Source organism: Strix aluco, chromosome Z (assembly GCF_031877795.1).
Source record: "Strix aluco isolate bStrAlu1 chromosome Z, bStrAlu1.hap1, whole genome shotgun sequence".
NCBI classification, from domain to species: Eukaryota; Metazoa; Chordata; class Aves; order Strigiformes; family Strigidae; genus Strix; species Strix aluco.
In genome coordinates, this window is record NC_133971.1 from 79,124,500 (window position 1) to 79,137,990 (window position 13,491).

Below are 13,491 nucleotides of genomic sequence, written 5' to 3' on the forward strand. Positions count from 1 at the left end.
TCATGCTATCTATAATTGATTACATTTCTTAGCGTGTGGTCTGCTGTAAGTATTGCACGGGAAAAAAACTGAAGAGAATATTTGTAAAAATAAATACTGCAAATTCTCTGAGCAGAAGTATACAAAAAGAGGGTGTTATTGCAGAGGAGTAACTAGTGTTTTCTCACAGCAGTGATACTTGTTACAAACTGTCACGGGTCTAATTTTAGAGATCAAGTGTGTGGATGTGCATTAGTTACTCATTTTTTCAGTAGTGTATATCTCGTTCAGAATCTAGTGTGTTATTAACTTACTGTATTCAGTCACCGCTTCACTTTCCTCCTCGTGTAGCAACTACAAAAGACCCACACCTGGTCATCTTTCTGTTCATGGTTAAATCAGAAATAAGAATGAAGCAAGTAAAAAACCTGTAGCCCACCGCTGGAGTTGGATCCTGGTTTATAAATTTAAGCAAGTGTTTACTGACAGGAAAAATTGAAGTCATTTACCAGGTAAAGAGATTCTTAACTTAAATCTGAAAGATTCTTAAGTGTAGCATAGACTTGGTTGCTCACATCAGTGATGAAAATGTAGTTGGGAATAGAATCAATATAAGGAGGTTTGGTAAGATTTATTTAAATACCAGCGCTTATTTAAAAGATGCTATTTGAAATATTGAGATTAGAGTAGATTGCAGTTTAGACATTTTGTGGCTCCGAGTGATAAATATAAATATTACTGAAAGTTACTCAGCTTGAAATGTTTAAATAGTAATGTGGTGTCTTTCATCTCTACCGCGTCTGAGTCTCACATTACTAGAATTGCTGCTTGCCTTATTAATTCAGGACATTAGCATGTTTTAGTAATTATAAAGGATTTATAAACAAGACATCTCGCAATGCTTCTGAGGAGTCGTTTCTAAAATTGCCAGTAAATGGTAGTGGTACTTTTATTAAATATATGAAAATAACTGCTGAAACTTACTGTAACGTATAGAGAATAGGTGCCCCCCAAATATTTTGGAGTCAAATTCTCAGAGTATGGTCAAACATTATTTTCATTACCATGGGCTGTTTCATTGTCTCCTGGTGTTGATATATCTGCACAGTGCCATGCAGCACCATGCAAATATATAAACTTGGGGGCTCTATACAGGTGTTATTTTCTACAGCACTGTGCAGCACTCAGCACTGCTCCCGGAGAGTGCTGGGGTGTCTGTGCCATGCTGGGCGTGTTGGGCGGATGTACAGAGCTCATTTGTGCACATTTTTACTAACTGAGGTAACGTGCTACTATATACGTGAGCTGTTGTGCCCGTTTTCAGTAAGAAAAGCTCAAGTAAGTCTTTGATGGCAATTCCCTTCTTTCTGGGTTGGTACCTTTTTTTTCTGTGATTTGGAGACTGAGGAAGTATAATATATATTGATCCTTTTAGGGTATAGCTTTCACTCACAGGGTCTCTTTCCCTTGACTATATGTACATTTCTGTTAATGTGTATATAAAATAGAGGTAGGCCTTGCTCCTGCCACATGAAGCTTCCTTTTGCTGCAGAAATCGTTTTTTATCAAAGCTAGTATTTATCTTGAACTACTGATGGGAGCATCGAGCTGAATAAATACAACATTTTGTATCTTCTTTGAAATACCAGTTTTCCATGAACAAAATGGAAGCTGTGAATATTTGTCATTGAGAAAGCAACATTGGCAGAGATGCTTTGATTTTTTTTTTTTTTTTTTTTTTGGTCAGATTTAAAAAAGAAAAGTTTTATCAGACACAGCAGCACTTGCATTCAGCCCAGTTGAAGCTCTTGCGATCTTAAGGTAGGTGTCAAAACATTTTCAAAGCATTGCAAATAAATAAAAATTACAGGAATAACAAGAAGAGGGGATAAACTTGGTGGGTAGAGGAAGGGCAAGGATGCCAGGAGTGCAATAATGAGTCTGCTCAGTCCACATGGGAGTCCCTAAATGATGGGTTTGCTAGAGGGTCGGTTTCCTTTTAAATAAAAGGATCTTCCTTATTTTTTCACCAGATATTTATCTGATGGAAAGACAAATCTTTGGCCCAGTGGAGCTGGGATGGTAATTCTGGGAAGAGGGCAGTGTGAGTAAAGCAGGCAGAGATGGCAGGGCTGCCGTTACGGTCGTGGTGAAGGCGGAAGACTGACGCAACGAGATACTAGCTTGGCAGGAACAGATTTATGTCAGGGCTTGAAGGAACACTTTGTGCTCAAATTGTTTATCACAAGGGAAATCTTTCTTTGTAGTATATGAATCCCAATTTAAGTTCTTTGTATGAGGTGGGTATCATTTTAATTTGTGAGAGATGTAACAAGCATCCTCTTACCAAAGAGCTGGTTCTCAGTGTATGAGAAACATTTTTTTTCCCAGTAAATTGTAAAGGCTGTTGCCTGACAGAGATGGATGTTGTCCATGTCACATTTACTGCAAATTATGAAATGAAAATAAATTTAAGCGTGATATTTTATTGACCTTTAAAAGATATTCTATTGAAAAGAAAATCATCACCAGAAACTTTTTTTTTATTAATAAGTTAATATAAATTTCAGAAATGCTTCACAGTAGCAGGGTGGTTTGCAATAGGGTGGGACTTAATGTCTTACCTAAACAAGGTAATTTTCCTTACTGTTTGATGTGAGGTTGTAAACGAAAACTAAAATTGTTTTTACTGAAGGAGTAACTGCTGGAAAACACCCTTGTCCAGTCTTCTGCTTTAAGTAGTAATGGTACCTGATGCATGAGGTACTTGTATTAAATGTGTAGATGCGTGTGCACAGGCACTGGACTGGGTTCAGAGTAACCTTTCAGGTGTAAAGTTGTCCCACTTTGTCATCCATGTAGTCAGTAGCTGAAGGATTATAGCAGTAATCAAGCATTTATGAGCTTTAAAACTCCATCTGTCATGCTATTCATACTTATCATGCTGATCACATTTATGTTAGTCTTTTGGCTTTCCAAAGAATCCACTGACCATGTTGCCAACATCCGTTATCTTCTAAATCATGCTTGGTTTTATAACTTTCAGTTATTAAGATACTTCTATTTGTAGCAATACAGTCTGCAATGTCTGCTACGGACATCCCTGCTGTGTCCGAACTAGTGATTATGTTTTGTGGAAGGAATCCACTGTCTGGGATCGTGGTCGTACAGGCGACAGTCATACAGGGCTGCATGGAGGATGCTGAAAATGTGGTGGAGACTACAAACTCTGCGCAGGGAATGCTGATGGGAGGATATGGAGCTCTGGTAAATTTAGCAGAAAACTTTAACCTCTCTGTATTAAGAGAGTAAACACAGCACCCATTCTTCTGGTGTGGAAGGAGAAGTTATGGTTCCCTGTTACTACTCCTCTGTAGCCATTCAGAGAGACACACAGCACTAGGGTATCGCAGTGCTAGACCTGCTAGGCCTGTGCATCAGGCACAGGTGGCTACCTAGGGTGAGTGCATAATGTGGGAAACTGAACTCAGTGTGGAAGGATAAGATGCTTCACCAGCTTTACATTCATTAAGGCAGAAGATTTCTGTCTCTGATCACTTAATAAGCTTACTGCTTGTAATCCTAGAACAGAGATCATATATGAAGACATAAATCTGAATAATCAGTTGCATTTGGGTACCATTTAAACACTTGACAATAATAGGGATGGAGATAATTAACATTTAGAACTTGAAAAACTATTTAAATACTGCCATAAATCCATTACAGCCTTCAAACTCAGTTTATAAGTGGTCAGCCCAAACATAAAGTGATATTTCATATGCTCTAAAGAGTAATTTTGTGCAATACAGGTTTGTCAGCAGCTAACACACAACAACTCTGAGAGGTAGTTGGAAAGAGGTTATTATTACAACCGCCATGTTGCATCGTTTAAGTGCTTCAATTGAGGTTGAAGTTTTACTGCTTTGGGAGAAAACGAGATTGGTAAAACCTGGCCCTTCAGTAGGACAAAAATCAAATCCAGACCTATTATCAGGAGCTATTCCAGCACTATGGCTTGTGCCCCAGGCTGTCATGGCATTGTGGTCCTGGGCATCCTGATATAGTCATTCAGTACTCCAGCTTTTGCAGCAGTGCTGGTTCAAGTCTGGCCAGCCTAGAATTTGGGGAGAACAGGAGGTTTTTTGCTTGTTTCTCTCCAGGTGGAGACATCCAATGGCTGTTTATAGCCTTGAAAATCTGCTGCACCTATAAAATGCTGGGTTCGATCAAATCCCAGTGAGCTGGCTTCATACTCCAGTAGATGTCTAGGTTGCATTGATGGTACCCTGTAGGTAGAAACCGTACCTGTGTTAGTTCTGCGAACAGATGTCTGTCTGCCTGACCAGTGTGCAACAGTTTGGGGTTTTAAGCTGTATCTCTGCAACCTTACTGATACAGCCAAACAACTCCCTTTGTGCCTGTTGGAGTTTGGGGATCGGGTAGCAATAGTCTGACCATGAAAGAGAGGCTGTAGGCCAGGAGAAACAGAATGAATGAACCAATACATTTTATTTCAGCTGTCTCAGTTAAATGAGCATGCTAGTTGATTTTTGCTTCACAAACTGCATACCTTATTCCCAGCTGCTCTCAAATGTTCAGCTAGCAGCCTGATTTCTGCTATATTTCATGTTTTTTCTTTTTTTGTCTGCCTTTTTCACACACATAGGAATTTATGTCAGTGTTACTTTCAGAATGAATTGGTGCAGTGGGTTCTCCTGTATCACATGACTGTAAATATTGTTTGAATCTGGTACCGAATGCTTATTAAATTGTTTTTGCTCAAGAACTGTGTTATGAACCTACTTTATAATAGGTTTGAGCTATGCCTTGTATATTGTTTTCATCCAAAAAAGCTTGAACTGTTTGGTGTTTTGACTGTTCATGAGATTGATAGTGGCTTATGTGATGCTGTAAAAAGTGAAAAGAAAGTAGGATTCCTTCTAGATGGTGGTTCTTGTCCCTTGCTTCACATGGGTTGAAAAGGACTGATAGTGATTACATTTGGGACCAAGCTTTATCTGTTCCACCTAGAGTAAGGAAGGTCTGGGATGAGAATCAAGAGGAGAAAAGCAGTTAGGAGTGAGCTGCAGTATATTTGGCTTTGATTACTTTTTATGGCTCAGCCTAGTAAGGCATGTCTGGGAACACTATGGAACTTATACTTACAAGGAAGCCCCAAAGAAAACCACCGCTTTTGTAATGACGGTGACAGTTTGAATTTGGGCACAGAGCAGCTCTAAGGACTAAGATGTTAAGTAAGCAGGGCAGATTACAGTGTGATCAGGACTCCACAGCATGTGCAGATCAATCCTAGTGAGCTGTACCTATGCTGGGGCTTTGGTCTTCCAGCTTGAGCCCTGGCTTTTGTAGGGCATATACTAGGACCATGCTTGCTGCAGTGAGTTGAGCCACCGGAAAGAATGATTTGCAGTGTGTGGTGGGAAATCCTGCTGTTTTTTCTTGAATCCATTTGCAATTTTTGGTTCATCCACACACATAACTGAAATACATGTAGCTGAAACTTTTCAGACTTGACTTGTGCTTGTTCCAAACAGCACCAGCCTGCTGGTCTGGTACGTGTGGATGAACTGTTCTTACTCGTGTACGTTACTGCAGTAGGATCAGAGAGAGCGTCTGAGATGGCACTTTACACTTTTTAGCTGTGATTTCTGACCTTTGGAGAGCAGCAGTGAGTCTCTAGATCTGCTTGTGCTGCGTGGTAGTAACAAACACTACACAGGAGAGATGCTTGTTACGTGATACGGTCACTGCTGGCCTTCTGTATGTCGGCCAATTCTGCTGGTGCAGGACAGTGTGTACGGCACGGAGGGACTGCAGCCTGGGACGGGGAGAAATGCCCCTCCACGTCCCTGTGAGGAAGGCTATTTTTGTTGGAACCATGTGATGAGCTCTGGTATCTTCCAGCACTGAGGTGTATTTAATAAGGGTGGCCCTATCAGTTCAGAAGCCATTTCAAAAAAGCAGTCACTGTTGTAAGGCAGCCTGCACCTCATTACTGCTGGTTCCTAGTTAAGTATTTTGCTTGAATATCTAATTTCTCTGAAATAATAGGTAGCTTCGAGAGAATAAATTTCTTTGATTGTACTGGGTCCAGATACACTTTTTTCAGTGGCATGTAATTTATCCACCACAAGGCACACATGGGTGTGTTAACTATCGTGGATACTGCCTGATCATTCTTAAGGCTTTGGCTGACCACAGGAATGCCAGCAGGTTGGCATTCACCTGTTTAAGTGGTGTGAGGGGCCTGGCTAACTTGCATCAGAGCAAGGAGGAGAGCAAGGATACTTGCATGAAGATGCTTTATAGCTCGTTGATTTTTCAGGTTTATTGCATGTTAAGTGTGTAGAACTTGTATCCAACCTACAAGGGAAATAAGCAGTACGTTGTGCCCTTTTATCTTTGATCCAGCTTGTGGCATAGATGAATGCATTTAATGCCATGATGGAAAAAGTAATGCACTTTACTGTCGAGCCCAAGCATTTGTTGTAGCCTGTTCTATTGCTTTTTTCCAATTATAAAAAAATTTAATGTTTCATTAAAGTAATCAAAAGTATTGTGAAAATCATTGCAGGTCCCTTTTCCTCTCCTGTTCTACTACTGCATACTGAGGGCTCGCTCTCTCTGTAAGAAGCCAAGGGAGCTTTATGGATCCAGTGGGAATAAAAAGTCCATCCATCAAAAAGAAAGAACATAGGATTTAGGAAGAGAGACAACTCCTACTAATTGTTCACGTTGGTATTGAACAATATAATGGAGATCTTCATACAGAAGCTTCTGTAGTCATACTCCTGTTTTGTATGCTGAGGTATGAATGTCAGATATAATTCGATTTTTAAAGAATTTTGGGCTATCGTTTGAATGTTATTTCATGCCTAAGGAACCCGAGAGCCTGGTTAACCACAGGAGATCTGAGAGTAGAAAAGGGAAGAAGCTTTCCACAGTGGGCAAACATGTTCTATAGGTGTTTCAGTTTGCTAAATCATTCAGAAAAGGAGAGGAAGTTTTATGGTGTGAGGGATCAAGAGCCAAGGACTGCATTGTGAATCATTTCTGAAACAAAATGGAATATGTGTAAGTAGAAAGACCAGGACATGAAAGCCCGGGGAACTGTTGAATGATATTAGAAAGACTGAATTTATAGTCTCTGAACTGTTTGGTTCCACTGTCTGAAGGGGAAAACTGAACATTATGTAATCAAAAAGTAATCAGAAGGACACATTTAAGACTTAAGTCTAATAATTTGTTTAAGGATGTTTGAGATGGCTGGACTAAAACACAGTAAAAACCCCAAACCCCTCAAGATGATTTAAAAATTCAAATGTAACTTGAATTGTACCCAGAAGTATATTTTCATGCTGTTTTCTTAAAAATTTTTTGTTGTTGTTATTATAAAAATCATGTAACTTTATAGGTAGAGCTCTGGTAGGAGTAGAAATGTTTTTGGAAGTGTAGGAGTCATTTTAGCAGAGGCTTGCATTGCTATGCTTTCCAAATGGTGTACTGGTTGCAGTGTTCTGTAGGAGCCTGTCAGTGTCACAGCTCACAGGGAATAGAAAGATGGTATTTTTGCATCAAACAACTGATGTCTTTCACCAACTCATTTTAAATGTAAGCAATTGGTACACATACTGTTTGTTTATATTGCAGTTTTTGTTTTATTTACTGATGCTGAAGTATGAAAAAAACGTAAGATGTCAATAAAAATGACTAGCACCATTTGTTGTTAGGGGTAAAACAGAAGAGGTATCTCTCACTAGTTATTTATTTGTCTGGATTTTTTTAAACTGATTTTAAAAGGTTCCTGCCAAGGAGCCTGATCTGACAAGAGGCTGCAGCTTGGTAATCCTGTTCGTATGAAGCAGAAGTGTGCTTTTACAGGCAAGAGAAGAATCATTCCTCCCACCCTCTGTATCTTGGACACCTGCACTGACCAGATACTGGCACGAGTAGTAGTACATTCATTCCCATTCACACTGAGCAGTACTGCAGAGCAGTGACCTCAGCTGTGGCTTCTGGATCTGCAGGTCACACAGCTGTTTGTTCATGGGGCTTTTCGTTTGCTCCAGGGGTGGCCAGCCTCCTCTGCCCCCAGAACCACATGCCAAGACCTTCTCTCAGCTGAGAGCAGGAGTTGAATGGGATTAGTCAATTTTTTTAAATTTAATTTTTAACCTTTAAACACTTTCTAGCAGGGTACAAACCCTTCTAGAAATTTATTATGTTTATGTTACAGTACATATAAACATCCTTTATGTTGTCATTTTTCATAGGCTCTCTAGGTTGAAAGCCTCTGTAGCCTAGTAGGGTGACATTCATTAGAGTTATTGACTCTTACCCTGTGGAAAAGTTACCATGAGCCAGCCTGCCAGAGACTGTTCAGAGTAACAGGAACATTTTAAAACTCTGTTCTGTCAGTGTCAATATCGGCCGTGAGGGAGAAGGCAGCAGATTACTTGCAGAGGCTTTCTTATTTTCTTCTGACTGTTTTTAAGCAGTCATATTAAGTAATTGATAAAGCCAGATACCAGAATAGTGATCTACAGTTTACAGCACATATAGTCAAATTTCAGTACATCTTTAACAGAACAATCCATAAAGAAGAAAAATGCATCCAGATTATTGAACTCTGTGTTTCTCTATTGTATACAATCCATGTTGAGCCTCATGTTATCGTATTTAATAGACCTAGCAAAGTTACTTCCTTCACTTTATTCCAGCTCTTCTGACTGAAAGCTGTCTTTCAGTTTTGGGTAGGATTTTCTGAATTGTATGGCTTAAAGAAAGCATGGAAGGACTGACAGAATCACAGAATCATTCAGATTGGAAAAGACCCTTGGGATCATCAAGTCCAACCATCTACAAAGTTCTTCCCTACACCATATCCCCAACATCTCATCCAAATGACCCTTAAACACATCCAGGGATGGTGACACAGAAGCTTCTTTTACAGGACAAATGAGCAATCTTTATCTCTTGCCACATCGTTGGGATTTGGCAAGGTGGCTCCGGTGGGCACTGGCAAAACCCTGTGTTTGTGATGTTGCTTTCATATCCTAGTAGGTTGGTATTTTCCAGATGCTCTGCTTACTCCCTACCTTAACAATACAAATAGGTGCTCTTAAAAATTGTTATTAAAATTCCCGGTCAGAAGCAGCGCAGTTGTTCACAAGCTGTGGCTTGTGGAGTGCTTCCAGACAGCTCAGACTGAAGCCAGCTCAGGAAAAGTGCTGAGCTATGCTCAGCCAGAGGAGACGGCAGCCAGGGCTTCGATTGCCTGTTCAGCAGCTTGTGAGCACAGCTGCCCCTGTGCCACCCCTGTTCCACCCCAGCCCCTCTCCCTGGGCTGTTGCTGACCAGAAATTGAGGTCTCTCTGAGTTTGTGCTAATGTATGTGAACTCAGCAATTGGCTTCCTCTGGTACCAGTACAGGAGAAGCAGCAGATGATAAAGCCCACATGTTAAGTGTCCCTGTCCTGGTTTCGGCTGGGATAGAGCTATTTTTTTTTTCCTCCTTAGTAGATAGAGTAGTGCTGTGTTTTGGATTCAGTAAGGAATTTGATGTGAGAAGAATGTTGATAATGTACTGATGGTTTTTGTTGTTGCTAAGAAATCAAGAACTTTTCAACTTCTCATGTCCTGCTAGTGAGCAGGTACACAAGAAACTGGGAGGGCGCGTAGCCAGATCAGTGGACCCAAATTGGCCAATGGAATAGTCCATATCATCTAACGTCATGCTCAGTATATAGAGAAGGGTTGATTGGGGAGCTCACTCTGACTTCTGGGATTGTGGTTTCAGGATTATGACTTCTCTGGGATCACTAGCCAGGAACGGGCTGGGCATTGGTCAGTGGTTGGTGAGCAACCATATTGTGCATTACTCATTTGTATTTTGTATTATTTGTATTATTATCATTATTATTTTAATTTTATTTTATTTCAGTTATTACATTGTTTTTATCTCAACCTATGAGTCTCCTTACCCTGACCCCTCCAACTTCTTCTCCCATTCCCTGGGGGTGGGGGAGGGTGAGCGAGCGACTGTGTGGTGCTTGACTACCGGATGGGTTTAAACCTCAGCAGTCCCTAAGAGAGTAGAGCTGCAGAAGCTGGTGGAAGTGTGGCACCAGTGGAGGTGGAAACTTGCTAACAGAGAATAGGAAGAAGCCTGAACAAGCAACTGTATTCATTATGGCATATTACTAGACAGAAAGCAGACATCTTCTGGGGAAAGATGAATGCTAATCTGTGATTTGTTTTGTTGGTGCAGTTCATAGCACAGCTCACTGGCGATCTAAGTGCTGTAGTCACACAAATAATAATGGAGTTCAGACATTTGAAAAGCAACAACAAAATAACACTGAAAGCACATTGAACAGGCTAGGATTGATTCTTTACCTTGCATAAGCTTTCTGGTATGCATTACAGGACTGAGACATGAAGAGTGGACAGTAATGCTAACACAGTAGATCAAGGATGGAGGGTATATACTTCTAAGTGAACAGCATGGACCTTTCTGGATGTTCCACATTATAAACGGTTGCTTATCGGCAGCTCTGGCTTTGAGCCTTGACTTTTGATCCCTACTGCTCTTACCATTCATTCCTTTGTCTTGGCCTTAGCAGAGCCCTTCACTTAGTACAGAAAAGGACTAATGCCATTTATTACATTGTTCTGTCATTCAAAACAGTAAAACCAAACAGAACTGCTCATATTCTCTTGACCTTTTCCTTGCAGGTCCATGTGTGTCTGGTGGGTGAGGGATGATGCTTTCAGAACCATCCTGGTAACTCCTTTCTGAGGGAGGGTACTTTCTGCAGATAGTGTTACAAACTTTGGATGTATTTTTTGTAGTGTTGGTATTTCAGGTTGTTTTTTGTCTCAAAGACATATCCATGGACATTAAATGGTGGCTACTCTTCTTCCCCTTCTTTCCAGCAAGTCACTGTGTAGAACACAGTCATTTAATTGCAATAAATTTAAGCAAGTGTTGAAATGGTAAAGTAGTACCATGTGGACCATTAGAAATAATTATCATGGGATCAAGGAAGACTTACATCATTAGTGTTTCATCTTCAGCTATTAATACAGTTGGGCATTGAGAAGGTGTGATGGAAATTCAAAACAAGGTCTCCAAGTTTTGCCAAGATCACTCAGTGGAATCACTTGTTGCCAGATGCTGAATGAGAGACAACAGCAGCCACCACTGGGGGGATTAGTTTTCTGAAGTTACTCAGAGTCAATTATCAGTCCAGTTGTTGCAGGGGTTTATTAACACTCTGTGGACTACCCTACAGTTTGAATGACAAGCAAGCAGGTAGGAATGATATTTATGAGGAAAGTGTTTCTCACCTATCCCATTAGCTCTGGGGACGCATACAGCATCTTTTATTTGGGAGTTTAATGTAGCTGTGAAAAAGGGATTTTAGCATAGATTGTAGGATCAGAGTGAAAGGTTTGGTCTGCATTTCCCAAGCAGTAGCTCCTGGAAGCAATACGCAGCTTGTGGCTAGGAACAGGGCCATATCCCTGGCTGTGACTGCAAGTGAGCTCAGAAAGACCTCAGCCAGACGTAAGCCTTCAGAGCCTGCGTTCATGTCACTGGTTTCCAAACCATAGAAGAACCACTACAGCTGTTCTGTTTTTACTTTTTTTCCTCTTAGAACAGGGGAATACTTGGTTTAGTGTTTGAGTGTTGTTTTGAATGTATTGTGTGCTCCTAGTTTTTATGCAGTCTTGGAATTAGTAACAGTCCAGGTGCTGCTTGTATGTCACAGGTGATGTATCCAACCCAAGAGTCCAGGGAACTTTTTCTTTTCTTCTCCTTTTCTTCAAGCAGTTCTCTTTGGCAGTAGCATGAGCTGAAAGGTTTACATGAATTAAAGATTCATGTCTGAGTGTGAAGTCAGGCCATTAAAGTTATCTGCTGATCAGACCCCCTTGAGCAGTTCATTATTAAAGAAGTGAAAATCCAGCACTACACTGACTAAATACATGTATTTACTTCAATGGTGGGTGCTGCTGGGAGGAATCTAGCATCTTTTCTGGAGTCTGGTTTGTTGACTGTTGTATGACCCAGTTGGCAGCAAGCCTGTCTTGTGAGGCACAGGACAGTAATATCCTGCACAGCTACTTTGCTAAGTAATTGAAATACAGTGCCAGCATTATTTGGAAGAGATATGTGTTCAATAAACTATTGCTGCCAAGTTGCATGATAAAAAGAACAACTTTTTTCCATGGTAAAACTTTCCTACGTTGTTCATCAGCAGACTGAGCCTGAGGAACTCCGCTGCTGGTAAGATTTATGGGAGAGTTTCTAGTCAAGGTGTCCATAGGCATCTCCTGTCACTCACTAGCAAATCTGCTTATTCTGAAATTTTCCATAGTGTCCTAGAAATCTAGGTGTTTGCTCAAAATTCAGCATATTTTCAGAAAATTCAGTTTATGGTGCCAAATTTATTTAAAAGTTGTTTTCATAAATCCAGAAAAACTTAACCGAACACCACCAGTAGGTATCCTCTTAGATAATCATAATTTCTAACTCTGGTCTCTGCCACATGATGACCTATCTGCAGGAAATGAGCACTTCTTCACCAATCTCAGAATGGCTAAAATCTTGCTCTTTAGTAAAAATGGGAATCTGGCAGGCCCCAGATGCAAACCAGTCTCTTTGTGGAGACTTACCCACAGGCTCTCTGACATGCTGGTTCTTCCTCTGCAAATTTAGTGTAGGCACCTGGTGTGGTTAGTCTGATTTTCTTTCCTCTGTTTGAATGTCTCTGTTGTCTGAACTCTGCCTGAGAAGTAGATTGGCACATGTTCTCTTATTTTTCAAATTAGTCATGCCAGCTATGCATAAAAGAGCTGGAGCAGAAGCATTCCATATCCTTTTAAAGTGTTTTATTTTCCAGACTAAAAACTGAATACTTGCAGCTCACATGTCATTATATGCTTGTCAATCCTAATTACTTTCTGGTGTATTCCTGAGTGTTTTGTAGACAGGAAAATATATTTGATTATTTTTTTAAAGCACACTGCCGAAATGCCTCCATGACTTGTCTAACAAAAAAAAATTCTTTGAGGTGGAAAACTATTGGGAGAAATAAATATGTGGACATATTAACTTGTTCCTTTCTGAAAGAGTAACTTGCTTCGTCTCTTATTATCAGTAAGCATTTTGCCCTGAAGGAATGAGACTCTTACATTTCATAACTGGAAATTAGTCATCAAGCATATTTGGTTATTTTCAGAGCATGTGTGTGATTTTTCCCTCCAGCTACTCTATATACTGTGGTATGTTTTACCAAACAAAAATGTGGTGTTTACATACCAGATTTTATACACACAAATTCATAAATGCACATGTACACAGAAGCAGGTTTGCAGTTCTGACCCTCGAGATATGCTACTGGCAAGCTACAATAACTCTGCTGAGGTTGGTGGTAAATAGAAACTGCATCAGTGAAATAATGAGTTTCCCAGCTGGCA

General features: G+C 40.3%; 1 protein-coding gene across 6 annotated transcripts in view; it reads left to right on the forward strand.

The window, feature by feature from the left end:
• The window catches only part of GHR (growth hormone receptor), a 131,277-nt gene that overhangs the window by 750 nt on the left and 117,036 nt on the right, over positions 1-13,491 (forward strand). The window contains exons 2-3 of one of the 6 annotated variants that reach the window (XM_074812725.1): positions 331-491; positions 1,727-1,800. The exons of 4 other annotated variants lie outside the window; for them this stretch is intronic. The gene's annotated coding sequence lies outside the window, so the exon portion shown is untranslated. The remainder of the gene's footprint in view (positions 1-330; positions 492-1,726; positions 1,801-13,491) is intronic. One more of the 6 variants, XM_074812726.1, reaches the window with a different exon arrangement.